Raw genomic sequence first — 27,040 nt, forward strand, 5'->3', positions numbered from 1 at the left:
TTTCTACTTCCTGACTGATGGAAGCAGACATATTGTTAACAGCCTGTGCTTTCAAATAAGCTTATCTGCCATTGGCAGTCATGTGACCCAGGGTAATCACCACAACTAGTGATTAGACACAAATGAGGGGGACAGGCTAAAGTCTCTAAATACATACACAGGGTGCATTTCTCTATGTTCTCCTTCTTTCCTGTGCAAGAGTTCTGGTCCACGTTAAAAGCCTTTGGCAGCCATGAGAATCCAAGTCATTTGTATCAGAGTACAATGTGTGTTGGTATGTTACATGTAAGGGCCAAAGAAGGAATGTGCCACCCCAGATGGGACTCGAACCCACAATCCCTGGCTTAGGAGGCCAGTGCCTTATCCATTAGGCCACTGGGGCATGCTGTAGAAGTGCAGCAAGTAGGCTTTTGCTCCACAGAGACTGCACAATGCCTCTTGCAGCAAATGAGTTGCAAATGGACGTACTTCTTTTCCTTGTGTTGTGCCATGGATTTTGCAGGTGATATAGCTCTTGTCAGCTTCCTCCACTGCTCTTCAACAAGCAAAAGCATTGGTCTCATTCTTTTTGGTCCTCACTCAAAACAAGCTTCCCTTGTTGGGCAATGACAGCTCCTGCGTGTAGCAGTGGCATACTGGCACCCTTTGGCTTGAATGTTTTGGGTCATAGGAGAAAGGTGATTAAAGGAAGCAAAAGGGCAACTATCTCTGCTCCAGGTGAGGCTCGAACTCACAACCTCGGCATTGCTCAACAGATACTGTCTTATAAGTACCGCACGCTAACCGATTGCGCCACTGGAGCTCCATTGCTGCTGTTGGGGAGGTGCCTTTATCACCAGGACACTTGGCCTGTGATGCGTAACTCGTTAAAATGAAGCACATGTCATAAATCATTATAAGACCAAGTCAATTGTTTGTTAAGAAGAAAACCGGTAGAAGACAGGGAGCGTTTGTCCAAATCAGCAAGCCAAGGTGACTATTAAGATCATCTCCATAGAGGTGAGTGGACTTCAATGGAGGCTTGACACAGACTAGGAGCACACAATCACACTTTTTTTGTGGTGGTGAGAGAATAGGCCATGAGAGCAGGCTTTGAAAGCCATGAATACCTCTGAAAAGGTGTGAGATCATTCTGGTCTGCTGCTAAATGTGCATGTTCCTACTGCATATAAGGCGATAATAAGGAAAAGCACACCTATCTCAAGTCATGTTTTATCCCCAGCAGGTGCCACTCCTCCAGAGTCGCAATGCAGTCGGCTGTGTTGGGCAGACTACACATGCAGGCATGATGCAGGGAATCCCTGGGGTATTTACTGGGCAAGGCGTATCTTACACACAGCACCCAAAATGACAGATTGAATTTATTATTATAGAAGATATAAATATATATGACAGCAGAGCCGGCCAATTGAGATGTTCACAATTGCGCGTTGCATCTAGCTTTGAAGTGGGTCCGTGAAAATCAGCAGGAAGTGCATTTTGAAGGTGGAATTGCTATGATTTTTCATAGTGTGGTGACATGATAGTGACTTTACATTTCTTTGACCTTTTGTAACGAGATGTGGGATACACATTGAAAGCCTTGTCGAATTTCAAGTGGACCTGAACTCAGAACGTCCTTTCTGCTCTAAAAGATACGCAACAGCATAATAACCTTTAAACAAGAAAAATTTCTTTGTTACAGCTAATAGAAATCCTAAGATAAATCTGCACTGTTTCTACTTCCTGACTGATGGAAGCAGACATATTGTTAACAGCCTGTGCTTTCAAATGAGCTTATCTGCCATTGGCAGTCATGTGACCCAGGGTGATCACCACAACTAGTGATTAGACACAAATAAGGGGGACAGGCTAAAGCCTCTAAATACATATACAGGGTGCATTTCTCTATGTTCTCCTTCTTTCCTGTGCAAGAGTTCTGGTCCACGTTAAAAGCCTTTGGCAGCCATGAGAATCCAAGTCATTTGTATCAGAGTACAATGTGTGTTGGTATGCTACATGTAAGGGCCAAAGAAGGAATGTGCCACCCCAGATGGGACTCGAACCCACAATCCCTGGCTTAGGAGGCCAGTGCCTTATCCATTAGGCCACTGGGGCATGCTGTAGAAGTGCAGCAAGTAGGCTTTTGCTCCACAGAGACTGCACAATGCCTCTTGCAGCAAATGAGTTGCAAATGGACGTACTTCTTTTCCTTGTGTTGTGCCATGGATTTTGCAGGTGATATAGCTCTTGCCAGCTTCCTCCACTGCTCTTCAACAAGCAAAAGCATTGGTCTCGTTCTTTTTGGTCCTCACTCAAAACAAGCTTCCCTTGTTGGGCAATGACAGCTCCTGCGTGTAGCAGTGGCATACTGGCACCCTTTGGCTTGAATGTTTTGGGTCATAGGAGAAAGGTGATTAAAGGAAGCAAAAGGGCAACTATCTCTGCTCCAGGTGAGGCTCGAACTCACAACCTCGGCATTGCTCAACAGATACTGTCTTATAAGTACCGCACGCTAACCGATTGCGCCACTGGAGCTCCATTGCTGCTGTTGGGGAGGTGCCTTTATCACCAGGACACTTGGCCTGTGATGCGTAACTCGTTAAAATGAAGCACATGTCATAAATCATTATAAGACCAAGTCAATTGTTTGTTAAGAAGAAAACCGGTAGAAGACAGGGAGCGTTTGTCCAAATCAGCAAGCCAAGGTGACTATTAAGATCATCTCCATAGAGGTGAGTGGACTTCAATGGAGGCTTGACACAGACTAGGAGCACACAATCACACTTTTTTTGTGGTGGTGAGAGAATAGGCCATGAGAGCAGGCTTTGAAAGCCATGAATACCTCTGAAAAGGTGTGAGATCATTCTGGTCTGCTGCTAAATGTGCATGTTCCTACTGCATATAAGGCGATAATAAGGAAAAGCACACCTATCTCAAGTCATGTTTTATCCCCAGCAGGTGCCACTCCTCCAGAGTCGCAATGCAGTCGGCTGTGTTGGGCAGACTACACATGCAGGCATGATGCAGGGAATCCCTGGGGTATTTACTGGGCAAGGCGTATCTTACACACAGCACCCAAAATGACAGATTGAATTTATTATTATAGAAGATATAAATATATATGACAGCAGAGCCGGCCAATTGAGATGTTCACAATTGCGCGTTGCATCTAGCTTTGAAGTGGGTCCGTGAAAATCAGCAGGAAGTGCATTTTGAAGGTGGAATTGCTATGATTTTTCATAGTGTGGTGACATGATAGTGACTTTACATTTCTTTGACCTTTTGTAACGAGATGTGGGATACACATTGAAAGCCTTGTCGAATTTCAAGTGGACCTGAACTCAGAACGTCCTTTCTGCTCTAAAAGATACGCAACAGCATAATAACCTTTAAACAAGAAAAATTTCTTTGTTACAGCTAATAGAAATCCTAAGATAAATCTGCACTGTTTCTACTTCCTGACTGATGGAAGCAGACATATTGTTAACAGCCTGTGCTTTCAAATGAGCTTATCTGCCATTGGCAGTCATGTGACCCAGGGTGATCACCACAACTAGTGATTAGACACAAATAAGGGGGACAGGCTAAAGCCTCTAAATACATATACAGGGTGCATTTCTCTATGTTCTCCTTCTTTCCTGTGCAAGAGTTCTGGTCCACTTTAAAAGCCTTTGGCAGCCATGAGAATCCAAGTCATTTGTATCTGAGTACAATGTGTGTTGGTATGCTACATGTAAGGGCCAAAGAAGGAATGTGCCACCCCAGATGGGACTCGAACCCACAATCCCTGGCTTAGGAGGCCAGTGCCTTATCCATTAGGCCACTGGGGCATGCTGTAGAAGTGCAGCAAGTAGGCTTTTGCTCCACAGAGACTGCACAATGCCTCTTGCAGCAAATGAGTTGCAAATGGACGTACTTCTTTTCCTTGTGTTGTGCCATGGATTTTGCAGGTGATATAGCTCTTGCCAGCTTCCTCCACTGCTCTTCAACAAGCAAAAGCATTGGTCTCATTCTTTTTGGTCCTCACTCAAAACAAGCTTCCCTTGTTGGGCAATGACAGCTCCTGCGTGTAGCAGTGGCATACTGGCACCCTTTGGCTTGAATGTTTTGGGTCATAGGAGAAAGGTCATTAAAGGAAGCAAAAGGGCAACTATCTCTGCTCCAGGTGAGGCGCGAACTCACAACCTCGGCATTGCTCAACAGATACTGTCTTATAAGTACCGCGCGCTAACCGATTGCGCCACTGGAGCTCCATTGCTGCTGTTGGGGAGGTGCCTTTATCACCAGGACACTTGGCCTGTGATGCGTAACTCGTTAAAATGAAGCACATGTCATAAATCATTATAAGACCAAGTCAATTGTTTGTTAAGAAGAAAACCGGTAGAAGACAGGGAGCGTTTGTCCAAATCAGCAAGCCAAGGTGACTATTAAGATCATCTCCATAGAGGTGAGTGGACTTCAATGGAGGCTTGACACAGACTAGGAGCACACAATCACACTTTTTTTGTGGTGGTGAGAGAATAGGCCATGAGAGCAGGCTTTGAAAGCCATGAATACCTCTGAAAAGGTGTGAGATCATTCTGGTCTGCTGCTAAATGTGCATGTTCCTACTGCATATAAGGCGATAATAAGGAAAAGCACACCTATCTCAAGTCATGTTTTATCCCCAGCAGGTGCCACTCCTCCAGAGTCGCAATGCAGTCGGCTGTGTTGGGCAGACTACACATGCAGGCATGATGCAGGGAATCCCTGGGGTATTTACTGGGCAAGGCGTATCTTACACACAGCACCCAAAATGACAGATTGAATTTATTATTATAGAAGATATAAATATATATGACAGCAGAGCCGGCCAATTGAGATGTTCACAATTGCGCGTTGCATCTAGCTTTGAAGTGGGTCCGTGAAAATCAGCAGGAAGTGCATTTTGAAGGTGGAATTGCTATGATTTTTCATAGTGTGGTGACATGATAGTGACTTTACATTTCTTTGACCTTTTGTAACGAGATGTGGGATACCCATTGAAAGCCTTGTCGAATTTCAAGTGGACCTGAACTCAGAACGTCCTTTCTGCTCTAAAAGATACGCAACAGCATAATAACCTTTAAACAAGAAAAATTTCTTTGTTACAGCTAATAGAAATCCTAAGATAAATCTGCACTGTTTCTACTTCCTGACTGATGGAAGCAGACATATTGTTAACAGCCTGTGCTTTCAAATGAGCTTATCTGCCATTGGCAGTCATGTGACCCAGGGTGATCACCACAACTAGTGATTAGACACAAATAAGGGGGACAGGCTAAAGCCTCTAAATACATATACAGGGTGCATTTCTCTATTTTCTCCTTCTTTCCTGTGCAAGAGTTCTGGTCCACTTTAAAAGCCTTTGGCAGCCATGAGAATCCAAGTCATTTGTATCAGAGTACAATGTGTGTTGGTATGCTACATGTAAGGGCCAAAGAAGGAATGTGCCACCCCAGATGGGACTCGAACCCACAATCCCTGGCTTAGGAGGCCAGTGCCTTATCCATTAGGCCACTGGGGCATGCTGTAGAAGTGCAGCAAGTAGGCTTTTGCTCCACAGAGACTGCACAATGCCTCTTGCAGCAAATGAGTTGCAAATGGACGTACTTCTTTTCCTTGTGTTGTGCCATGGATTTTGCAGGTGATATAGCTCTTGCCAGCTTCCTCCACTGCTCTTCAACAAGCAAAAGCATTGGTCTCATTCTTTTTGGTCCTCACTCAAAACAAGCTTCCCTTGTTGGGCAATGACAGCTCCTGCGTGTAGCAGTGGCATACTGGCACCCTTTGGCTTGAATGTTTTGGGTCATAGGAGAAAGGTGATTAAAGGAAGCAAAAGGGCAACTATCTCTGCTCCAGGTGAGGCTCGAACTCACAACCTCAGCATTGCTCAACAGATACTGTCTTATAAGTACCGCGCGCTAACCGATTGCGCCACTGGAGCTCCATTGCTGCTGTTGGGGAGGTGCCTTTATCACCAGGACACTTGGCCTGTGATGCGTAACTCGTTAAAATGAAGCACATGTCATAAATCATTATAAGACCAAGTCAATTGTTTGTTAAGAAGAAAACCGGTAGAAGACAGGGAGCGTTTGTCCAAATCAGCAAGCCAAGGTGACTATTAAGATCATCTCCATAGAGGTGAGTGGACTTCAATGGAGGCTTGACACAGACTAGGAGCACACAATCACACTTTTTTTGTGGTGGTGAGAGAATAGGCCATGAGAGCAGGCTTTGAAAGCCATGAATACCTCTGAAAAGGTGTGAGATCATTCTGGTCTGCTGCTAAATGTGCATGTTCCTACTGCATATAAGGCGATAATAAGGAAAAGCACACCTATCTCAAGTCATGTTTTATCCCCAGCAGGTGCCACTCCTCCAGAGTCGCAATGCAGTCGGCTGTGTTGGGCAGACTACACATGCAGGCATGATGCAGGGAATCCCTGGGGTATTTACTGGGCAAGGCGTATCTTACACACAGCACCCAAAATGACAGATTGAATTTATTATTATAGAAGATATAAATATATATGACAGCAGAGCCGGCCAATTGAGATGTTCACAATTGCGCGTTGCATCTAGCTTTGAAGTGGGTCCGTGAAAATCAGCAGGAAGTGCATTTTGAAGGTGGAATTGCTATGATTTTTCATAGTGTGGTGACATGATAGTGACTTTACATTTCTTTGACCTTTTGTAACGAGATGTGGGATACCCATTGAAAGCCTTGTCGAATTTCAAGTGGACCTGAACTCAGAACGTCCTTTCTGCTCTAAAAGATACGCAACAGCATAATAACCTTTAAACAAGAAAAATTTCTTTGTTACAGCTAATAGAAATCCTAAGATAAATCTGCACTGTTTCTACTTCCTGACTGATGGAAGCAGACATATTGTTAACAGCCTGTGCTTTCAAATAAGCTTATCTGCCATTGGCAGTCATGTGACCCAGGGTAATCACCACAACTAGTGATTAGACACAAATGAGGGGGACAGGCTAAAGTCTCTAAATACATACACAGGGTGCATTTCTCTATGTTCTCCTTCTTTCCTGTGCAAGAGTTCTGGTCCACGTTAAAAGCCTTTGGCAGCCATGAGAATCCAAGTCATTTGTATCAGAGTACAATGTGTGTTGGTATGCTACATGTAAGGGCCAAAGAAGGAATGTGCCACCCCAGATGGGACTCGAACCCACAATCCCTGGCTTAGGAGGCCAGTGCCTTATCCATTAGGCCACTGGGGCATGCTGTAGAAGTGCAGCAAGTAGGCTTTTGCTCCACAGAGACTGCACAATGCCTCTTGCAGCAAATGAGTTGCAAATGGACGTACTTCTTTTCCTTGTGTTGTGCCATGGATTTTGCAGGTGATATAGCTCTTGCCAGCTTCCTCCACTGCTCTTCAACAAGCAAAAGCATTGGTCTCATTCTTTTTGGTCCTCACTCAAAACAAGCTTCCCTTGTTGGGCAATGACAGCTCCTGCGTGTAGCAGTGGCATACTGGCACCCTTTGGCTTGAATGTTTTGGGTCATAGGAGAAAGGTGATTAAAGGAAGCAAAAGGGCAACTATCTCTGCTCCAGGTGAGGCTCGAACTCACAACCTCGGCATTGCTCAACAGATACTGTCTTATAAGTACCGCGCACTAACCGATTGCGCCACTGGAGCTCCGTTGCTGCTGTTGGGGAGGTGCCTTTATCACCAGGACACTTGGCCTGTGATGCGTAACTCGTTAAAATGAAGCACATGTCATAAATCATTATAAGACCAAGTCAATTGTTTGTTAAGAAGAAAACCGGTAGAAGACAGGGAGCGTTTGTCCAAATCAGCAAGCCAAGGTGACTATTAAGATCATCTCCATAGAGGTGAGTGGACTTCAATGGAGGCTTGACACAGACTAGGAGCACACAATCACACTTTTTTTGTGGTGGTGAGAGAATAGGCCATGAGAGCAGGCTTTGAAAGCCATGAATACCTCTGAAAAGGTGTGAGATCATTCTGGTCTGCTGCTAAATGTGCATGTTCCTACTGCATATAAGGCGATAATAAGGAAAAGCACACCTATCTCAAGTCATGTTTTATCCCCAGCAGGTGCCACTCCTCCAGAGTCGCAATGCAGTCGGCTGTGTTGGGCAGACTACACATGCAGGCATGATGCAGGGAATCCCTGGGGTATTTACTGGGCAAGGCGTATCTTACACACAGCACCCAAAATGACAGATTGAATTTATTATTATAGAAGATATAAATATATATGACAGCAGAGCCGGCCAATTGAGATGTTCACAATTGCGCGTTGCATCTAGCTTTGAAGTGGGTCCGTGAAAATCAGCAGGAAGTGCATTTTGAAGGTGGAATTGCTATGATTTTTCATAGTGTGGTGACATGATAGTGACTTTACATTTCTTTGACCTTTTGTAACGAGATGTGGGATACACATTGAAAGCCTTGTCGAATTTCAAGTGGACCTGAACTCAGAACGTCCTTTCTGCTCTAAAAGATACGCAACAGCATAATAACCTTTAAACAAGAAAAATTTCTTTGTTACAGCTAATAGAAATCCAAAGATAAATCTGCACTGTTTCTACTTCCTGACTGATGGAAGCAGACATATTGTTAACAGCCTGTGCTTTCAAATGAGCTTATCTGCCATTGGCAGTCATGTGACCCAGGGTGATCACCACAACTAGTGATTAGACACAAATAAGGGGGACAGGCTAAAGCCTCTAAATACATATACAGGGTGCATTTCTCTATGTTCTCCTTCTTTCCTGTGCAAGAGTTCTGGTCCACTTTAAAAGCCTTTGGCAGCCATGAGAATCCAAGTCATTTGTATCTGAGTACAATGTGTGTTGGTATGCTACATGTAAGGGCCAAAGAAGGAATGTGCCACCCCAGATGGGACTCAAACCCACAATCCCTGGCTTAGGAGGCCAGTGCCTTATCCATTAGGCCACTGGGGCATGCTGTAGAAGTGCAGCAAGTAGGCTTTTGCTCCACAGAGACTGCACAATGCCTCTTGCAGCAAATGAGTTGCAAATGGACGTACTTCTTTTCCTTGTGTTGTGCCATGGATTTTGCAGGTGATATAGCTCTTGCCAGCTTCCTCCACTGCTCTTCAACAAGCAAAAGCATTGGTCTCATTCTTTTTGGTCCTCACTCAAAACAAGCTTCCCTTGTTGGGCAATGACAGCTCCTGCGTGTAGCAGTGGCATACTGGCACCCTTTGGCTTGAATGTTTTGGGTCATAGGAGAAAGGTCATTAAAGGAAGCAAAAGGGCAACTATCTCTGCTCCAGGTGAGGCTCGAACTCACAACCTCGGCTCAACAGATACTGTCTTATAAGTACCGTGCGCTAACCGATTGCGCCACTGGAGCTCCATTGCTGCTGTTGGGGAGGTGCCTTTATCACCAGGACACTTGGCCTGTGATGCGTAACTCGTTAAAATGAAGCACATGTCATAAATCATTATAAGACCAAGTCAATTGTTTGTTAAGAAGAAAACCGGTAGAAGACAGGGAGCGTTTGTCCAAATCAGCAAGCCAAGGTGACTATTAAGATCATCTCCATAGAGGTGAGTGGACTTCAATGGAGGCTTGACACAGACTAGGAGCACACAATCACACTTTTTTTGTGGTGGTGAGAGAATAGGCCATGAGAGCAGGCTTTGAAAGCCATGAATACCTCTGAAAAGGTGTGAGATCATTCTGGTCTGCTGCTAAATGTGCATGTTCCTACTGCATATAAGGCGATAATAAGGAAAAGCACACCTATCTCAAGTCATGTTTTATCCCCAGCAGGTGCCACTCCTCCAGAGTCGCAATGCAGTCGGCTGTGTTGGGCAGACTACACATGCAGGCATGATGCAGGGAATCCCTGGGGTATTTACTGGGCAAGGCGTATCTTACACACAGCACCCAAAATGACAGATTGAATTTATTATTATAGAAGATATAAATATATATGACAGCAGAGCCGGCCAATTGAGATGTTCACAATTGCGCGTTGCATCTAGCTTTGAAGTGGGTCCGTGAAAATCAGCAGGAAGTGCATTTTGAAGGTGGAATTGCTATGATTTTTCATAGTGTGGTGACATGATAGTGACTTTACATTTCTTTGACCTTTTGTAACGAGATGTGGGATACACATTGAAAGCCTTGTCGAATTTCAAGTGGACCTGAACTCAGAACGTCCTTTCTGCTCTAAAAGATACGCAACAGCATAATAACCTTTAAACAAGAAAAATTTCTTTGTTACAGCTAATAGAAATCCAAAGATAAATCTGCACTGTTTCTACTTCCTGACTGATGGAAGCAGACATATTGTTAACAGCCTGTGCTTTCAAATGAGCTTATCTGCCATTGGCAGTCATGTGACCCAGGGTGATCACCACAACTAGTGATTAGACACAAATAAGGGGGACAGGCTAAAGCCTCTAAATACATATACAGGGTGCATTTCTCTATGTTCTCCTTCTTTCCTGTGCAAGAGTTCTGGTCCACTTTAAAAGCCTTTGGCAGCCATGAGAATCCAAGTCATTTGTATCTGAGTACAATGTGTGTTGGTATGCTACATGTAAGGGCCAAAGAAGGAATGTGCCACCCCAGATGGGACTCAAACCCACAATCCCTGGCTTAGGAGGCCAGTGCCTTATCCATTAGGCCACTGGGGCATGCTGTAGAAGTGCAGCAAGTAGGCTTTTGCTCCACAGAGACTGCACAATGCCTCTTGCAGCAAATGAGTTGCAAATGGACGTACTTCTTTTCCTTGTGTTGTGCCATGGATTTTGCAGGTGATATAGCTCTTGCCAGCTTCCTCCACTGCTCTTCAACAAGCAAAAGCATTGGTCTCATTCTTTTTGGTCCTCACTCAAAACAAGCTTCCCTTGTTGGGCAATGACAGCTCCTGCGTGTAGCAGTGGCATACTGGCACCCTTTGGCTTGAATGTTTTGGGTCATAGGAGAAAGGTCATTAAAGGAAGCAAAAGGGCAACTATCTCTGCTCCAGGTGAGGCTCGAACTCACAACCTCGGCATTGCTCAACAGATACTGTCTTATAAGTACCGCGCGCTAACCGATTGCGCCACTGGAGCTCCGTTGCTGCTGTTGGGGAGGTGCCTTTATCACCAGGACACTTGGCCTGTGATGCGTAACTCGTTAAAATGAAGCACATGTCATAAATCATTATAAGACCAAGTCAATTGTTTGTTAAGAAGAAAACCGGTAGAAGACAGGGAGCGTTTGTCCAAATCAGCAAGCCAAGGTGACTATTAAGATCATCTCCATAGAGGTGAGTGGACTTCAATGGAGGCTTGACACAGACTAGGAGCACACAATCACACTTTTTTTGTGGTGGTGAGAGAATAGGCCATGAGAGCAGGCTTTGAAAGCCATGAATACCTCTGAAAAGGTGTGAGATCATTCTGGTCTGCTGCTAAATGTGCATGTTCCTACTGCATATAAGGCGATAATAAGGAAAAGCACACCTATCTCAAGTCATGTTTTATCCCCAGCAGGTGCCACTCCTCCAGAGTCGCAATGCAGTCGGCTGTGTTGGGCAGACTACACATGCAGGCATGATGCAGGGAATCCCTGGGGTATTTACTGGGCAAGGCGTATCTTACACACAGCACCCAAAATGACAGATTGAATTTATTATTATAGAAGATATAAATATATATGACAGCAGAGCCGGCCAATTGAGATGTTCACAATTGCGCGTTGCATCTAGCTTTGAAGTGGGTCCGTGAAAATCAGCAGGAAGTGCATTTTGAAGGTGGAATTGCTATGATTTTTCATAGTGTGGTGACATGATAGTGACTTTACATTTCTTTGACCTTTTGTAACGAGATGTGGGATACACATTGAAAGCCTTGTCGAATTTCAAGTGGACCTGAACTCAGAACGTCCTTTCTGCTCTAAAAGATACGCAACAGCATAATAACCTTTAAACAAGAAAAATTTCTTTGTTACAGCTAATAGAAATCCTAAGATAAATCTGCACTGTTTCTACTTCCTGACTGATGGAAGCAGACATATTGTTAACAGCCTGTGCTTTCAAATGAGCTTATCTGCCATTGGCAGTCATGTGACCCAGGGTGATCACCACAACTAGTGATTAGACACAAATAAGGGGGACAGGCTAAAGCCTCTAAATACATATACAGGGTGCATTTCTCTATGTTCTCCTTCTTTCCTGTGCAAGAGTTCTGGTCCACTTTAAAAGCCTTTGGCAGCCATGAGAATCCAAGTCATTTGTATCTGAGTACAATGTGTGTTGGTATGCTACATGTAAGGGCCAAAGAAGGAATGTGCCACCCCAGATGGGACTCAAACCCACAATCCCTGGCTTAGGAGGCCAGTGCCTTATCCATTAGGCCACTGGGGCATGCTGTAGAAGTGCAGCAAGTAGGCGTTTGCTCCACAGAGACTGCACAATGCCTCTTGCAGCAAATGAGTTGCAAATGGACGTACTTCTTTTCCTTGTGTTGTGCCATGGATTTTGCAGGTGATATAGCTCTTGCCAGCTTCCTCCACTGCTCTTCAACAAGCAAAAGCATTGGTCTCATTCTTTTTGGTCCTCACTCAAAACAAGCTTCCCTTGTTGGGCAATGACAGCTCCTGCGTGTAGCAGTGGCATACTGGCACCCTTTGGCTTGAATGTTTTGGGTCATAGGAGAAAGGTCATTAAAGGAAGCAAAAGGGCAACTATCTCTGCTCCAGGTGAGGCTCGAACTCACAACCTCGGCATTGCTCAACAGATACTGTCTTATAAGTACCGCGCGCTAACCGATTGCGCCACTGGAGCTCCGTTGCTGCTGTTGGGGAGGTGCCTTTATCACCAGGACACTTGGCCTGTGATGCGTAACTCGTTAAAATGAAGCACATGTCATAAATCATTATAAGACCAAGTCAATTGTTTGTTAAGAAGAAAACCGGTAGAAGACAGGGAGCGTTTGTCCAAATCAGCAAGCCAAGGTGACTATTAAGATCATCTCCATAGAGGTGAGTGGACTTCAATGGAGGCTTGACACAGACTAGGAGCACACAATCACACTTTTTTTGTGGTGGTGAGAGAATAGGCCATGAGAGCAGGCTTTGAAAGCCATGAATACCTCTGAAAAGGTGTGAGATCATTCTGGTCTGCTGCTAAATGTGCATGTTCCTACTGCATATAAGGCGATAATAAGGAAAAGCACACCTATCTCAAGTCATGTTTTATCCCCAGCAGGTGCCACTCCTCCAGAGTCGCAATGCAGTTGGCTGTGTTGGGCAGACTACACATGCAGGCATGATGCAGGGAATCCCTGGGGTATTTACTGGGCAAGGCGTATCTTACACACAGCACCCAAAATGACAGATTGAATTTATTATTATAGAAGATATAAATATATATGACAGCAGAGCCGGCCAATTGAGATGTTCACAATTGCGCGTTGCATCTAGCTTTGAAGTGGGTCCGTGAAAATCAGCAGGAAGTGCATTTTGAAGGTGGAATTGCTATGATTTTTCATAGTGTGGTGACATGATAGTGACTTTACATTTCTTTGACCTTTTGTAACGAGATGTGGGATACCCATTGAAAGCCTTGTCGAATTTCAAGTGGACCTGAACTCAGAACGTCCTTTCTGCTCTAAAAGATACGCAACAGCATAATAACCTTTAAACAAGAAAAATTTCTTTGTTACAGCTAATAGAAATCCTAAGATAAATCTGCACTGTTTCTACTTCCTGACTGATGGAAGCAGACATATTGTTAACAGCCTGTGCTTTCAAATGAGCTTATCTGCCATTGGCAGTCATGTGACCCAGGGTGATCACCACAACTAGTGATTAGACACAAATAAGGGGGACAGGCTAAAGCCTCTAAATACATATACAGGGTGCATTTCTCTATTTTCTCTTTCTTTCCTGTGCAAGAGTTCTGGTCCACTTTAAAAGCCTTTGGCAGCCATGAGAATCCAAGTCATTTGTATCAGAGTACAATGTGTGTTGGTATGCTACATGTAAGGGCCAAAGAAAGAATGTGCCACCCCAGATGGGACTCGAACCCACAATCCCTGGCTTAGGAGGCCAGTGCCTTATCCATTAGGCCACTGGGGCATGCTGTAGAAGTGCAGCAAGTAGGCTTTTGCTCCACAGAGACTGCACAATGCCTCTTGCAGCAAATGAGTTGCAAATGGACGTACTTCTTTTCCTTGTGTTGTGCCATGGATTTTGCAGGTGATATAGCTCTTGCCAGCTTCCTCCACTGCTCTTCAACAAGCAAAAGCATTGGTCTCATTCTTTTTGGTCCTCACTCAAAACAAGCTTCCCTTGTTGGGCAATGACAGCTCCTGCGTGTAGCAGTGGCATACTGGCACCCTTTGGCTTGAATGTTTTGGGTCATAGGAGAAAGGTCATTAAAGGAAGCAAAAGGGCAACTATCTCTGCTCCAGGTGAGGCTCGAACTCACAACCTCGGCATTGCTCAACAGATACTGTCTTATAAGTACCGCGCGCTAACCGATTGCGCCACTGGAGCTCCGTTGCTGCTGTTGGGGAGGTGCCTTTATCACCAGGACACTTGGCCTGTGATGCGTAACTCGTTAAAATGAAGCACATGTCATAAATCATTATAAGACCAAGTCAATTGTTTGTTAAGAAGAAAACCGGTAGAAGACAGGGAGCGTTTGTCCAAATCAGCAAGCCAAGGTGACTATTAAGATCATCTCCATAGAGGTGAGTGGACTTCAATGGAGGCTTGACACAGACTAGGAGCACACAATCACACTTTTTTTGTGGTGGTGAGAGAATAGGCCATGAGAGCAGGCTTTGAAAGCCATGAATACCTCTGAAAAGGTGTGAGATCATTCTGGTCTGCTGCTAAATGTGCATGTTCCTACTGCATATAAGGCGATAATAAGGAAAAGCACACCTATCTCAAGTCATGTTTTATCCCCAGCAGGTGCCACTCCTCCAGAGTCGCAATGCAGTTGGCTGTGTTGGGCAGACTACACATGCAGGCATGATTCAGGGAATCCCTGGGGTATTTACTGGGCAAGGCGTATCTTACACACAGCACCCAAAATGACAGATTGAATTTATTATTATAGAAGATATAAATATATATGACAGCAGAGCCGGCCAATTGAGATGTTCACAATTGCGCGTTGCATCTAGCTTTGAAGTGGGTCCGTGAAAATCAGCAGGAAGTGCATTTTGAAGGTGGAATTGCTATGATTTTTCATAGTGTGGTGACATGATAGTGACTTTACATTTCTTTGACCTTTTGTAACGAGATGTGGGATACCCATTGAAAGCCTTGTCGAATTTCAAGTGGACCTGAACTCAGAACGTCCTTTCTGCTCTAAAAGATACGCAACAGCATAATAACCTTTAAACAAGAAAAATTTCTTTGTTACAGCTAATAGAAATCCTAAGATAAATCTGCACTGTTTCTACTTCCTGACTGATGGAAGCAGACATATTGTTAACAGCCTGTGCTTTCAAATGAGCTTATCTGCCATTGGCAGTCATGTGACCCAGGGTGATCACCACAACTAGTGATTAGACACAAATAAGGGGGACAGGCTAAAGCCTCTAAATACATATACAGGGTGCATTTCTCTATTTTCTCCTTCTTTCCTGTGCAAGAGTTCTGGTCCACTTTAAAAGCCTTTGGCAGCCATGAGAATCCAAGTCATTTGTATCAGAGTACAATGTGTGTTGGTATGCTACATGTAAGGGCCAAAGAAGGAATGTGCCACCCCAGATGGGACTCGAACCCACAATCCCTGGCTTAGGAGGCCAGTGCCTTATCCATTAGGCCACTGGGGCATGCTGTAGAAGTGCAGCAAGTAGGCTTTTGCTCCACAGAGACTGCACAATGCCTCTTGCAGCAAATGAGTTGCAAATGGACGTACTTCTTTTCCTTGTGTTGTGCCATGGATTTTGCAGGTGATATAGCTCTTGCCAGCTTCCTCCACTGCTCTTCAACAAGCAAAAGCATTGGTCTCATTCTTTTTGGTCCTCACTCAAAACAAGCTTCCCTTGTTGGGCAATGACAGCTCCTGCGTGTAGCAGTGGCATACTGGCACCCTTTGGCTTGAATGTTTTGGGTCATAGGAGAAAGGTGATTAAAGGAAGCAAAAGGGCAACTATCTCTGCTCCAGGTGAGGCTCGAACTCACAACCTCGGCATTGCTCAACAGATACTGTCTTATAAGTACCGCACGCTAACCGATTGCGCCACTGGAGCTCCGTTGCTGCTGTTGGGGAGGTGCCTTTATCACCAGGACACTTGGCCTGTGATGCGTAACTCGTTAAAATGAAGCACATGTCATAAATCATTATAAGACCAAGTCAATTGTTTGTTAAGAAGAAAACCGGTAGAAGACAGGGAGCGTTTGTCCAAATCAGCAAGCCAAGGTGACTATTAAGATCATCTCCATAGAGGTGAGTGGACTTCAATGGAGGCTTGACACAGACTAGGAGCACACAATCACACTTTTTTTGTGGTGGTGAGAGAATAGGCCATGAGAGCAGGCTTTGAAAGCCATGAATACCTCTGAAAAGGTGTGAGATCATTCTGGTCTGCTGCTAAATGTGCATGTTCCTACTGCATATAAGGCGATAATAAGGAAAAGCACACCTATCTCAAGTCATGTTTTATCCCCAGCAGGTGCCACTCCTCCAGAGTCGCAATGCAGTCGGCTGAGTTGGGCAGACTACACATGCAGGCATGATGCAGGGAATCCCTGGGGTATTTACTGGGCAAGGCGTATCTTACACACAGCACCCAAAATGACAGATTGAATTTATTATTATAGAAGATATAAATATATATGACAGCAGAGCCGGCCAATTGAGATGTTCACAATTGCGCGTTGCATCTAGCTTTGAAGTGGGTCCGTGAAAATCAGCAGGAAGTGCATTTTGAAGGTGGATTTGCTATGATTTTCCATAGTGTGGTGACATGATAGTGACTTTACATTTCTTTGACCTTTTGTAACGAGATGTGGGATACCCATTGAAAGCCTTGTCGAATTTCAAGTGGACCTGAACTCAGAACGTCCTTTCTGCTCTAAAAGATACGCAAGAGCATAACAACCTTTAAACAAGAAACATTTCTTTGTTACAGCTAATAGAAATCCTAAGATAAATCTGCACTGTTTCTACTTCCTGACTGATGGAAGCAGACATATTGTTAACAGGCTGTGCTTTCAAATGAGCTTATCTGCCATTGGCAGTCATGTGACCCAGGGTGATCACCACAACTAGTGATTAGACACAAATGAGGGGGACAGGCTAAAGTCTCTAAATACATACACAGGGTGCATTTCTCTATGTTTTCCTTCTTTCCTGTGCAAGAGTTCTGGTCCACTTTAAAAGCCTTTGGCAGCCATGAGAATCCAAGTCATTTGTATCAGAGTACAATGTGTGTTGGTATACTACATGTAAGGGCCAAAGAAGGAATGTGCCACCCCAGATGGGACTCGAACCCACAATCCCTGGCTTAGGAGGCCAGTGCCTTATCCATTAGGCCACTGGGGCATGCTGTAGAAGTGCAGCAAGTAGGCTTTTGCTCCACAGAGACTGCACAATGCCTCTTGCAGCAAATGAGTTGCAAATGGACGTACTTCTTTTCCTTGTGTTGTGCCATGGATTTTGCAGGTGATATAGCTCTTGCCAGCTTCCTCCACTGCTCTTCAACAAGCAAAAGCATTGGTCTCATTCTTTTTGGTCCTCACTCAAAACAAGCTTCCCTTGTTGGGCAATGACAGCTCCTGCGTGTAGCAGTGGCATACTGGCACCCTTTGGCTTGAATGTTTTGGGTCATAGGAGAAAGGTGATTAAAGGAAGCAAAAGGGCAACTATCTCTGCTCCAGGTGAGGCTCGAACTCACAACCTCGGCATTGCTCAACAGATACTGTCTTATAAGTACCACGCGCTAACCGATTGCGCCACTGGAGCTCCGTTGCTGCTGTTGGGGAGGTGCCTTTATCACCAGGACACTTGGCCTGTGATGCGTAACTCGTTAAAATGAAGCACATGTCATAAATCATTATAAGACCAAGTCAATTGTTTGTTAAGAAGAAAACCGGTAGAAGACAGGGATCGTTTGTCCAAATCAGCAAGCCAAGGTGACTATTAAGATCATCTCCATAGAGGTGAGTGGACTTCAATGGAGGCTTGACACAGACTAGGAGCACACAATCACACTTTTTTTGTGGTGGTGAGAGAATAGGCCATGAGAGCAGGCTTTGAAAGCCATGAATACCTCTGAAAAGGTGTGAGATCATTCTGGTCTGCTGCTAAATGTGCATGTTCCTACTGCATATAAGGCGATAATAAGGAAAAGCACACCTATCTCAAGTCATGTTTTATCCCCAGCAGGTGCCACTCCTCCAGAGTCGCAATGCAGTCGGCTGAGTTGGGCAGACTACACATGCAGGCATGATGCAGGGAATCCCTGGGGTATTTACTGGGCAAGGCGTATCTTACACACAGCACCCAAAATGACAGATTGAATTTATTATTATAGAAGATATAAATATATATGACAGCAGAGCCGGCCAATTGAGATGTTCACAATTGCGCGTTGCATCTAGCTTTGAAGTGGGTCCGTGAAAATCAGCAGGAAGTGCATTTTGAAGGTGGATTTGCTATGATTTTCCATAGTGTGGTGACATGATAGTGACTTTACATTTCTTTGACCTTTTGTAACGAGATGTGGGATACCCATTGAAAGCCTTGTCGAATTTCAAGTGGACCTGAACTCAGAACGTCCTTTCTGCTCTAAAAGATACGCAAGAGCATAACAACCTTTAAACAAGAAACATTTCTTTGTTACAGCTAATAGAAATCCTAAGATAAATCTGCACTGTTTCTACTTCCTGACTGATGGAAGCAGACATATTGTTAACAGGCTGTGCTTTCAAATGAGCTTATCTGCCATTGGCAGTCATGTGACCCAGGGTGATCACCACAACTAGTGATTAGACACAAATGAGGGGGACAGGCTAAAGTCTCTAAATACATACACAGGGTGCATTTCTCTATGTTTTCCTTCTTTCCTGTGCAAGAGTTCTGGTCCACTTTAAAAGCCTTTGGCAGCCATGAGAATCCAAGTCATTTGTATCAGAGTACAATGTGTGTTGGTATACTACATGTAAGGGCCAAAGAAGGAATGTGCCACCCCAGATGGGACTCGAACCCACAATCCCTGGCTTAGGAGGCCAGTGCCTTATCCATTAGGCCACTGGGGCATGCTGTAGAAGTGCAGCAAGTAGGCTTTTGCTCCACAGAGACTGCACAATGCCTCTTGCAGCAAATGAGTTGCAAATGGACGTACTTCTTTTCCTTGTGTTGTGCCATGGATTTTGCAGGTGATATAGCTCTTGCCAGCTTCCTCCACTGCTCTTCAACAAGCAAAAGCATTGGTCTCATTCTTTTTGGTCCTCACTCAAAACAAGCTTCCCTTGTTGGGCAATGACAGCTCCTGCGTGTAGCAGTGGCATACTGGCACCCTTTGGCTTGAATGTTTTGGGTCATAGGAGAAAGGTGATTAAAGGAAGCAAAAGGGCAACTATCTCTGCTCCAGGTGAGGCTCGAACTCACAACCTCGGCATTGCTCAACAGATACTGTCTTATAAGTACCACGCGCTAACCGATTGCGCCACTGGAGCTCCGTTGCTGCTGTTGGGGAGGTGCCTTTATCACCAGGACACTTGGCCTGTGATGCGTAACTCGTTAAAATGAAGCACATGTCATAAATCATTATAAGACCAAGTCAATTGTTTGTTAAGAAGAAAACCGGTAGAAGACAGGGATCGTTTGTCCAAATCAGCAAGCCAAGGTGACTATTAAGATCATCTCCATAGAGGTGAGTGGACTTCAATGGAGGCTTGACACAGACTAGGAGCACACAATCACACTTTTTTTGTGGTGGTGAGAGAATAGGCCATGAGAGCAGGCTTTGAAAGCCATGAATACCTCTGAAAAGGTGTGAGATCATTCTGGTCTGCTGCTAAATGTGCATGTTCCTACTGCATATAAGGCGATAATAAGGAAAAGCACACCTATCTCAAGTCATGTTTTATCCCCAGCAGGTGCCACTCCTCCAGAGTCGCAATGCAGTCGGCTGTGTTGGGCAGACTACACATGCAGGCATGATGCAGGGAATCCCTGGGGTATTTACTGGGCAAGGCGTATCTTACACACAGCACCCAAAATGACAGATTGAATTTATTATTATAGAAGATATAAATATATATGACAGCAGAGCCGGCCAATTGAGATGTTCACAATTGCGCGTTGCATCTAGCTTTGAAGTGGGTCCGTGAAAATCAGCAGGAAGTGCATTTTGAAGGTGGATTTGCTATGATTTTCCATAGTGTGGTGACATGATAGTGACTTTACATTTCTTTGACCTTTTGTAACGAGATGTGGGATACCCATTGAAAGCCTTGTCGAATTTCAAGTGGACCTGAACTCAGAACGTCCTTTCTGCTCTAAAAGATACGCAAGAGCATAACAACCTTTAAACAAGAAACATTTCTTTGTTACAGCTAATAGAAATCCTAAGATAAATCTGCACTGTTTCTACTTCCTGACTGATGGAAGCAGACATATTGTTAACAGGCTGTGCTTTCAAATGAGCTTATCTGCCATTGGCAGTCATGTGACCCAGGGTGATCACCACAACTAGTGATTAGACACAAATGAGGGGGACAGGCTAAAGTCTCTAAATACATACACAGGGTGCATTTCTCTATGTTTTCCTTCTTTCCTGTGCAAGAGTTCTGGTCCACTTTAAAAGCCTTTGGCAGCCATGAGAATCCAAGTCATTTGTATCAGAGTACAATGTGTGTTGGTATACTACATGTAAGGGCCAAAGAAGGAATGTGCCACCCCAGATGGGACTCGAACCCACAATCCCTGGCTTAGGAGGCCAGTGCCTTATCCATTAGGCCACTGGGGCATGCTGTAGAAGTGCAGCAAGTAGGCTTTTGCTCCACAGAGACTGCACAATGCCTCTTGCAGCAAATGAGTTGCAAATGGACGTACTTCTTTTCCTTGTGTTGTGCCATGGATTTTGCAGGTGATATAGCTCTTGCCAGCTTCCTCCACTGCTCTTCAACAAGCAAAAGCATTGGTCTCATTCTTTTTGGTCCTCACTCAAAACAAGCTTCCCTTGTTGGGCAATGACAGCTCCTGCGTGTAGCAGTGGCATACTGGCACCCTTTGGCTTGAATGTTTTGGGTCATAGGAGAAAGGTGATTAAAGGAAGCAAAAGGGCAACTATCTCTGCTCCAGGTGAGGCTCGAACTCACAACCTCGGCATTGCTCAACAGATACTGTCTTATAAGTACCACGCGCTAACCGATTGCGCCACTGGAGCTCCGTTGCTGCTGTTGGGGAGGTGCCTTTATCACCAGGACACTTGGCCTGTGATGCGTAACTCGTTAAAATGAAGCACATGTCATAAATCATTATAAGACCAAGTCAATTGTTTGTTAAGAAGAAAACCGGTAGAAGACAGGGATCGTTTGTCCAAATCAGCAAGCCAAGGTGACTATTAAGATCATCTCCATAGAGGTGAGTGGACTTCAATGGAGGCTTGACACAGACTAGGAGCACACAATCACACTTTTTTTGTGGTGGTGAGAGAATAGGCCATGAGAGCAGGCTTTGAAAGCCATGAATACCTCTGAAAAGGTGTGAGATCATTCTGGTCTGCTGCTAAATGTGCATGTTCCTACTGCATATAAGGCGATAATAAGGAAAAGCACACCTATCTCAAGTCATGTTTTATCCCCAGCAGGTGCCACTCCTCCAGAGTCGCAATGCAGTCGGCTGTGTTGGGCAGACTACACATGCAGGCATGATGCAGGGAATCCCTGGGGTATTTACTGGGCAAGGCGTATCTTACACACAGCACCCAAAATGACAGATTGAATTTATTATTATAGAAGATATAAATATATATGACAGCAGAGCCGGCCAATTGAGATGTTCACAATTGCGCGTTGCATCTAGCTTTGAAGTGGGTCCGTGAAAATCAGCAGGAAGTGCATTTTGAAGGTGGATTTGCTATGATTTTCCATAGTGTGGTGACATGATAGTGACTTTACATTTCTTTGACCTTTTGTAACGAGATGTGGGATACCCATTGAAAGCCTTGTCGAATTTCAAGTGGACCTGAACTCAGAACGTCCTTTCTGCTCTAAAAGATACGCAAGAGCATAACAACCTTTAAACAAGAAACATTTCTTTGTTACAGCTAATAGAAATCCTAAGATAAATCTGCACTGTTTCTACTTCCTGACTGATGGAAGCAGACATATTGTTAACAGGCTGTGCTTTCAAATGAGCTTATCTGCCATTGGCAGTCATGTGACCCAGGGTGATCACCACAACTAGTGATTAGACACAAATGAGGGGGACAGGCTAAAGTCTCTAAATACATACACAGGGTGCATTTCTCTATGTTTTCCTTCTTTCCTGTGCAAGAGTTCTGGTCCACTTTAAAAGCCTTTGGCAGCCATGAGAATCCAAGTCATTTGTATCAGAGTACAATGTGTGTTGGTATACTACATGTAAGGGCCAAAGAAGGAATGTGCCACCCCAGATGGGACTCGAACCCACAATCCCTGGCTTAGGAGGCCAGTGCCTTATCCATTAGGCCACTGGGGCATGCTGTAGAAGTGCAGCAAGTAGGCTTTTGCTCCACAGAGACTGCACAATGCCTCTTGCAGCAAATGAGTTGCAAATGGACGTACTTCTTTTCCTTGTGTTGTGCCATGGATTTTGCAGGTGATATAGCTCTTGCCAGCTTCCTCCACTGCTCTTCAACAAGCAAAAGCATTGGTCTCATTCTTTTTGGTCCTCACTCAAAACAAGCTTCCCTTGTTGGGCAATGACAGCTCCTGCGTGTAGCAGTGGCATACTGGCACCCTTTGGCTTGAATGTTTTGGGTCATAGGAGAAAGGTGATTAAAGGAAGCAAAAGGGCAACTATCTCTGCTCCAGGTGAGGCTCGAACTCACAACCTCGGCATTGCTCAACAGATACTGTCTTATAAGTACCACGCGCTAACCGATTGCGCCACTGGAGCTCCGTTGCTGCTGTTGGGGAGGTGCCTTTATCACCAGGACACTTGGCCTGTGATGCGTAACTCGTTAAAATGAAGCACATGTCATAAATCATTATAAGACCAAGTCAATTGTTTGTTAAGAAGAAAACCGGTAGAAGACAGGGATCGTTTGTCCAAATCAGCAAGCCAAGGTGACTATTAAGATCATCTCCATAGAGGTGAGTGGACTTCAATGGAGGCTTGACACAGACTAGGAGCACACAATCACACTTTTTTTGTGGTGGTGAGAGAATAGGCCATGAGAGCAGGCTTTGAAAGCCATGAATACCTCTGAAAAGGTGTGAGATCATTCTGGTCTGCTGCTAAATGTGCATGTTCCTACTGCATATAAGGCGATAATAAGGAAAAGCACACCTATCTCAAGTCATGTTTTATCCCCAGCAGGTGCCACTCCTCCAGAGTCGCAATGCAGTCGGCTGAGTTGGGCAGACTACACATGCAGGCATGATGCAGGGAATCCCTGGGGTATTTACTGGGCAAGGCGTATCTTACACACAGCACCCAAAATGACAGATTGAATTTATTATTATAGAAGATATAAATATATATGACAGCAGAGCCGGCCAATTGAGATGTTCACAATTGCGCGTTGCATCTAGCTTTGAAGTGGGTCCGTGAAAATCAGCAGGAAGTGCATTTTGAAGGTGGATTTGCTATGATTTTCCATAGTGTGGTGACATGATAGTGACTTTACATTTCTTTGACCTTTTGTAACGAGATGTGGGATACCCATTGAAAGCCTTGTCGAATTTCAAGTGGACCTGAACTCAGAACGTCCTTTCTGCTCTAAAAGATACGCAAGAGCATAACAACCTTTAAACAAGAAACATTTCTTTGTTACAGCTAATAGAAATCCTAAGATAAATCTGCACTGTTTCTACTTCCTGACTGATGGAAGCAGACATATTGTTAACAGGCTGTGCTTTCAAATGAGCTTATCTGCCATTGGCAGTCATGTGACCCAGGGTGATCACCACAACTAGTGATTAGACACAAATGAGGGGGACAGGCTAAAGTCTCTAAATACATACACAGGGTGCATTTCTCTATGTTTTCCTTCTTTCCTGTGCAAGAGTTCTGGTCCACTTTAAAAGCCTTTGGCAGCCATGAGAATCCAAGTCATTTGTATCAGAGTACAATGTGTGTTGGTATACTACATGTAAGGGCCAAAGAAGGAATGTGCCACCCCAGATGGGACTCGAACCCACAATCCCTGGCTTAGGAGGCCAGTGCCTTATCCATTAGGCCACTGGGGCATGCTGTAGAAGTGCAGCAAGTAGGCTTTTGCTCCACAGAGACTGCACAATGCCTCTTGCAGCAAATGAGTTGCAAATGGACGTACTTCTTTTCCTTGTGTTGTGCCATGGATTTTGCAGGTGATATAGCTCTTGCCAGCTTCCTCCACTGCTCTTCAACAAGCAAAAGCATTGGTCTCATTCTTTTTGGTCCTCACTCAAAACAAGCTTCCCTTGTTGGGCAATGACAGCTCCTGCGTGTAGCAGTGGCATACTGGCACCCTTTGGCTTGAATGTTTTGGGTCATAGGAGAAAGGTGATTAAAGGAAGCAAAAGGGCAACTATCTCTGCTCCAGGTGAGGCTCGAACTCACAACCTCGGCATTGCTCAACAGATACTGTCTTATAAGTACCACGCGCTAACCGATTGCGCCACTGGAGCTCCGTTGCTGCTGTTGGGGAGGTGCCTTTATCACCAGGACACTTGGCCTGTGATGCGTAACTCGTTAAAATGAAGCACATGTCATAAATCATTATAAGACCAAGTCAATTGTTTGTTAAGAAGAAAACCGGTAGAAGACAGGGATCGTTTGTCCAAATCAGCAAGCCAAGGTGACTATTAAGATCATCTCCATAGAGGTGAGTGGACTTCAATGGAGGCTTGACACAGACTAGGAGCACACAATCACACTTTTTTTGTGGTGGTGAGAGAATAGGCCATGAGAGCAGGCTTTGAAAGCCATGAATACCTCTGAAAAGGTGTGAGATCATTCTGGTCTGCTGCTAAATGTGCATGTTCCTACTGCATATAAGGCGATAATAAGGAAAAGCACACCTATCTCAAGTCATGTTTTATCCCCAGCAGGTGCCACTCCTCCAGAGTCGCAATGCAGTCGGCTGTGTTGGGCAGACTACACATGCAGGCATGATGCAGGGAATCCCTGGGGTATTTACTGGGCAAGGCGTATCTTACACACAGCACCCAAAATGACAGATTGAATTTATTATTATAGAAGATATAAATATATATGACAGCAGAGCCGGCCAATTGAGATGTTCACAATTGCGCGTTGCATCTAGCTTTGAAGTGGGTCCGTGAAAATCAGCAGGAAGTGCATTTTGAAGGTGGATTTGCTATGATTTTCCATAGTGTGGTGACATGATAGTGACTTTACATTTCTTTGACCTTTTGTAACGAGATGTGGGATACCCATTGAAAGCCTTGTCGAATTTCAAGTGGACCTGAACTCAGAACGTCCTTTCTGCTCTAAAAGATACGCAAGAGCATAACAACCTTTAAACAAGAAACATTTCTTTGTTACAGCTAATAGAAATCCTAAGATAAATCTGCACTGTTTCTACTTCCTGACTGATGGAAGCAGACATATTGTTAACAGGCTGTGCTTTCAAATGAGCTTATCTGCCATTGGCAGTCATGTGACCCAGGGTGATCACCACAACTAGTGATTAGACACAAATGAGGGGGACAGGCTAAAGTCTCTAAATACATACACAGGGTGCATTTCTCTATGTTTTCCTTCTTTCCTGTGCAAGAGTTCTGGTCCACTTTAAAAGCCTTTGGCAGCCATGAGAATCCAAGTCATTTGTATCAGAGTACAATGTGTGTTGGTATACTACATGTAAGGGCCAAAGAAGGAATGTGCCACCCCAGATGGGACTCGAACCCACAATCCCTGGCTTAGGAGGCCAGTGCCTTATCCATTAGGCCACTGGGGCATGCTGTAGAAGTGCAGCAAGTAGGCTTTTGCTCCACAGAGACTGCACAATGCCTCTTGCAGCAAATGAGTTGCAAATGGACGTACTTCTTTTCCTTGTGTTGTGCCATGGATTTTGCAGGTGATATAGCTCTTGCCAGCTTCCTCCACTGCTCTTCAACAAGCAAAAGCATTGGTCTCATTCTTTTTGGTCCTCACTCAAAACAAGCTTCCCTTGTTGGGCAATGACAGCTCCTGCGTGTAGCAGTGGCATACTGGCACCCTTTGGCTTGAATGTTTTGGGTCATAGGAGAAAGGTGATTAAAGGAAGCAAAAGGGCAACTATCTCTGCTCCAGGTGAGGCTCGAACTCACAACCTCGGCATTGCTCAACAGATACTGTCTTATAAGTACCACGCGCTAACCGATTGCGCCACTGGAGCTCCGTTGCTGCTGTTGGGGAGGTGCCTTTATCACCAGGACACTTGGCCTGTGATGCGTAACTCGTTAAAATGAAGCACATGTCATAAATCATTATAAGACCAAGTCAATTGTTTGTTAAGAAGAAAACCGGTAGAAGACAGGGATCGTTTGTCCAAATCAGCAAGCCAAGGTGACTATTAAGATCATCTCCATAGAGGTGAGTGGACTTCAATGGAGGCTTGACACAGACTAGGAGCACACAATCACACTTTTTTTGTGGTGGTGAGAGAATAGGCCATGAGAGCAGGCTTTGAAAGCCATGAATACCTCTGAAAAGGTGTGAGATCATTCTGGTCTGCTGCTAAATGTGCATGTTCCTACTGCATATAAGGCGATAATAAGGAAAAGCACACCTATCTCAAGTCATGTTTTATCCCCAGCAGGTGCCACTCCTCCAGAGTCGCAATGCAGTCGGCTGTGTTGGGCAGACTACACATGCAGGCATGATGCAGGGAATCCCTGGGGTATTTACTGGGCA

General features: G+C 44.7%; 32 non-coding genes across 32 annotated transcripts; all 32 read right to left on the reverse strand.

Moving 5' to 3' along the window:
• Nucleotides 1-309: 309 nt before the first annotated feature.
• Nucleotides 310-382, reverse strand: TRNAR-CCU (transfer RNA arginine (anticodon CCU)). Its single transcript has one exon. It is a non-coding gene; the product is annotated as a tRNA-Arg (tRNA).
• A 327-nt stretch (nucleotides 383-709) lies between these two features.
• Nucleotides 710-802, reverse strand: TRNAI-UAU (transfer RNA isoleucine (anticodon UAU)). The gene is given in 2 exon segments: nucleotides 710-745; nucleotides 765-802. It is a non-coding gene; the product is annotated as a tRNA-Ile (tRNA).
• Nucleotides 803-2,024: 1,222 nt separating this feature from the next.
• TRNAR-CCU (transfer RNA arginine (anticodon CCU)) lies at nucleotides 2,025-2,097 on the reverse strand. The gene has a single exon. It is a non-coding gene; the product is annotated as a tRNA-Arg (tRNA).
• Nucleotides 2,098-2,424: 327 nt separating this feature from the next.
• TRNAI-UAU (transfer RNA isoleucine (anticodon UAU)) lies at nucleotides 2,425-2,517 on the reverse strand. The gene is given in 2 exon segments: nucleotides 2,425-2,460; nucleotides 2,480-2,517. It is a non-coding gene; the product is annotated as a tRNA-Ile (tRNA).
• Nucleotides 2,518-3,739: 1,222 nt separating this feature from the next.
• On the reverse strand, nucleotides 3,740-3,812 carry TRNAR-CCU (transfer RNA arginine (anticodon CCU)). The gene has a single exon. It is a non-coding gene; the product is annotated as a tRNA-Arg (tRNA).
• A 327-nt stretch (nucleotides 3,813-4,139) lies between these two features.
• TRNAI-UAU (transfer RNA isoleucine (anticodon UAU)) lies at nucleotides 4,140-4,232 on the reverse strand. The gene is given in 2 exon segments: nucleotides 4,140-4,175; nucleotides 4,195-4,232. It is a non-coding gene; the product is annotated as a tRNA-Ile (tRNA).
• A 1,222-nt stretch (nucleotides 4,233-5,454) lies between these two features.
• Nucleotides 5,455-5,527, reverse strand: TRNAR-CCU (transfer RNA arginine (anticodon CCU)). Its single transcript has one exon. It is a non-coding gene; the product is annotated as a tRNA-Arg (tRNA).
• A 327-nt stretch (nucleotides 5,528-5,854) lies between these two features.
• On the reverse strand, nucleotides 5,855-5,947 carry TRNAI-UAU (transfer RNA isoleucine (anticodon UAU)). The gene is given in 2 exon segments: nucleotides 5,855-5,890; nucleotides 5,910-5,947. It is a non-coding gene; the product is annotated as a tRNA-Ile (tRNA).
• Nucleotides 5,948-7,169: 1,222 nt separating this feature from the next.
• On the reverse strand, nucleotides 7,170-7,242 carry TRNAR-CCU (transfer RNA arginine (anticodon CCU)). Its single transcript has one exon. It is a non-coding gene; the product is annotated as a tRNA-Arg (tRNA).
• Nucleotides 7,243-7,569: 327 nt separating this feature from the next.
• On the reverse strand, nucleotides 7,570-7,662 carry TRNAI-UAU (transfer RNA isoleucine (anticodon UAU)). The gene is given in 2 exon segments: nucleotides 7,570-7,605; nucleotides 7,625-7,662. It is a non-coding gene; the product is annotated as a tRNA-Ile (tRNA).
• Nucleotides 7,663-8,884: 1,222 nt separating this feature from the next.
• On the reverse strand, nucleotides 8,885-8,957 carry TRNAR-CCU (transfer RNA arginine (anticodon CCU)). The gene has a single exon. It is a non-coding gene; the product is annotated as a tRNA-Arg (tRNA).
• A 327-nt stretch (nucleotides 8,958-9,284) lies between these two features.
• Nucleotides 9,285-9,372, reverse strand: TRNAI-UAU (transfer RNA isoleucine (anticodon UAU)). The gene is given in 2 exon segments: nucleotides 9,285-9,322; nucleotides 9,335-9,372. It is a non-coding gene; the product is annotated as a tRNA-Ile (tRNA).
• Nucleotides 9,373-10,594: 1,222 nt separating this feature from the next.
• On the reverse strand, nucleotides 10,595-10,667 carry TRNAR-CCU (transfer RNA arginine (anticodon CCU)). The gene has a single exon. It is a non-coding gene; the product is annotated as a tRNA-Arg (tRNA).
• A 327-nt stretch (nucleotides 10,668-10,994) lies between these two features.
• On the reverse strand, nucleotides 10,995-11,087 carry TRNAI-UAU (transfer RNA isoleucine (anticodon UAU)). The gene is given in 2 exon segments: nucleotides 10,995-11,030; nucleotides 11,050-11,087. It is a non-coding gene; the product is annotated as a tRNA-Ile (tRNA).
• Nucleotides 11,088-12,309: 1,222 nt separating this feature from the next.
• Nucleotides 12,310-12,382, reverse strand: TRNAR-CCU (transfer RNA arginine (anticodon CCU)). The gene has a single exon. It is a non-coding gene; the product is annotated as a tRNA-Arg (tRNA).
• Nucleotides 12,383-12,709: 327 nt separating this feature from the next.
• On the reverse strand, nucleotides 12,710-12,802 carry TRNAI-UAU (transfer RNA isoleucine (anticodon UAU)). The gene is given in 2 exon segments: nucleotides 12,710-12,745; nucleotides 12,765-12,802. It is a non-coding gene; the product is annotated as a tRNA-Ile (tRNA).
• Nucleotides 12,803-14,024: 1,222 nt separating this feature from the next.
• On the reverse strand, nucleotides 14,025-14,097 carry TRNAR-CCU (transfer RNA arginine (anticodon CCU)). Its single transcript has one exon. It is a non-coding gene; the product is annotated as a tRNA-Arg (tRNA).
• A 327-nt stretch (nucleotides 14,098-14,424) lies between these two features.
• On the reverse strand, nucleotides 14,425-14,517 carry TRNAI-UAU (transfer RNA isoleucine (anticodon UAU)). Its single transcript is given in 2 exon segments — nucleotides 14,425-14,460; nucleotides 14,480-14,517. It is a non-coding gene; the product is annotated as a tRNA-Ile (tRNA).
• Nucleotides 14,518-15,739: 1,222 nt separating this feature from the next.
• On the reverse strand, nucleotides 15,740-15,812 carry TRNAR-CCU (transfer RNA arginine (anticodon CCU)). The gene has a single exon. It is a non-coding gene; the product is annotated as a tRNA-Arg (tRNA).
• Nucleotides 15,813-16,139: 327 nt separating this feature from the next.
• On the reverse strand, nucleotides 16,140-16,232 carry TRNAI-UAU (transfer RNA isoleucine (anticodon UAU)). Its single transcript is given in 2 exon segments — nucleotides 16,140-16,175; nucleotides 16,195-16,232. It is a non-coding gene; the product is annotated as a tRNA-Ile (tRNA).
• A 1,222-nt stretch (nucleotides 16,233-17,454) lies between these two features.
• TRNAR-CCU (transfer RNA arginine (anticodon CCU)) lies at nucleotides 17,455-17,527 on the reverse strand. The gene has a single exon. It is a non-coding gene; the product is annotated as a tRNA-Arg (tRNA).
• Nucleotides 17,528-17,854: 327 nt separating this feature from the next.
• TRNAI-UAU (transfer RNA isoleucine (anticodon UAU)) lies at nucleotides 17,855-17,947 on the reverse strand. The gene is given in 2 exon segments: nucleotides 17,855-17,890; nucleotides 17,910-17,947. It is a non-coding gene; the product is annotated as a tRNA-Ile (tRNA).
• A 1,222-nt stretch (nucleotides 17,948-19,169) lies between these two features.
• On the reverse strand, nucleotides 19,170-19,242 carry TRNAR-CCU (transfer RNA arginine (anticodon CCU)). Its single transcript has one exon. It is a non-coding gene; the product is annotated as a tRNA-Arg (tRNA).
• Nucleotides 19,243-19,569: 327 nt separating this feature from the next.
• On the reverse strand, nucleotides 19,570-19,662 carry TRNAI-UAU (transfer RNA isoleucine (anticodon UAU)). The gene is given in 2 exon segments: nucleotides 19,570-19,605; nucleotides 19,625-19,662. It is a non-coding gene; the product is annotated as a tRNA-Ile (tRNA).
• Nucleotides 19,663-20,884: 1,222 nt separating this feature from the next.
• TRNAR-CCU (transfer RNA arginine (anticodon CCU)) lies at nucleotides 20,885-20,957 on the reverse strand. Its single transcript has one exon. It is a non-coding gene; the product is annotated as a tRNA-Arg (tRNA).
• A 327-nt stretch (nucleotides 20,958-21,284) lies between these two features.
• Nucleotides 21,285-21,377, reverse strand: TRNAI-UAU (transfer RNA isoleucine (anticodon UAU)). The gene is given in 2 exon segments: nucleotides 21,285-21,320; nucleotides 21,340-21,377. It is a non-coding gene; the product is annotated as a tRNA-Ile (tRNA).
• A 1,222-nt stretch (nucleotides 21,378-22,599) lies between these two features.
• TRNAR-CCU (transfer RNA arginine (anticodon CCU)) lies at nucleotides 22,600-22,672 on the reverse strand. The gene has a single exon. It is a non-coding gene; the product is annotated as a tRNA-Arg (tRNA).
• A 327-nt stretch (nucleotides 22,673-22,999) lies between these two features.
• TRNAI-UAU (transfer RNA isoleucine (anticodon UAU)) lies at nucleotides 23,000-23,092 on the reverse strand. Its single transcript is given in 2 exon segments — nucleotides 23,000-23,035; nucleotides 23,055-23,092. It is a non-coding gene; the product is annotated as a tRNA-Ile (tRNA).
• A 1,222-nt stretch (nucleotides 23,093-24,314) lies between these two features.
• On the reverse strand, nucleotides 24,315-24,387 carry TRNAR-CCU (transfer RNA arginine (anticodon CCU)). The gene has a single exon. It is a non-coding gene; the product is annotated as a tRNA-Arg (tRNA).
• A 327-nt stretch (nucleotides 24,388-24,714) lies between these two features.
• TRNAI-UAU (transfer RNA isoleucine (anticodon UAU)) lies at nucleotides 24,715-24,807 on the reverse strand. Its single transcript is given in 2 exon segments — nucleotides 24,715-24,750; nucleotides 24,770-24,807. It is a non-coding gene; the product is annotated as a tRNA-Ile (tRNA).
• Nucleotides 24,808-26,029: 1,222 nt separating this feature from the next.
• TRNAR-CCU (transfer RNA arginine (anticodon CCU)) lies at nucleotides 26,030-26,102 on the reverse strand. Its single transcript has one exon. It is a non-coding gene; the product is annotated as a tRNA-Arg (tRNA).
• A 327-nt stretch (nucleotides 26,103-26,429) lies between these two features.
• On the reverse strand, nucleotides 26,430-26,522 carry TRNAI-UAU (transfer RNA isoleucine (anticodon UAU)). Its single transcript is given in 2 exon segments — nucleotides 26,430-26,465; nucleotides 26,485-26,522. It is a non-coding gene; the product is annotated as a tRNA-Ile (tRNA).
• Between the last annotated feature and the right edge of the window lie 518 nt (nucleotides 26,523-27,040).

This window comes from Hyperolius riggenbachi, chromosome 3 (assembly GCF_040937935.1).
Source record: "Hyperolius riggenbachi isolate aHypRig1 chromosome 3, aHypRig1.pri, whole genome shotgun sequence".
Taxonomy (NCBI): Eukaryota; Metazoa; Chordata; class Amphibia; order Anura; family Hyperoliidae; genus Hyperolius; species Hyperolius riggenbachi.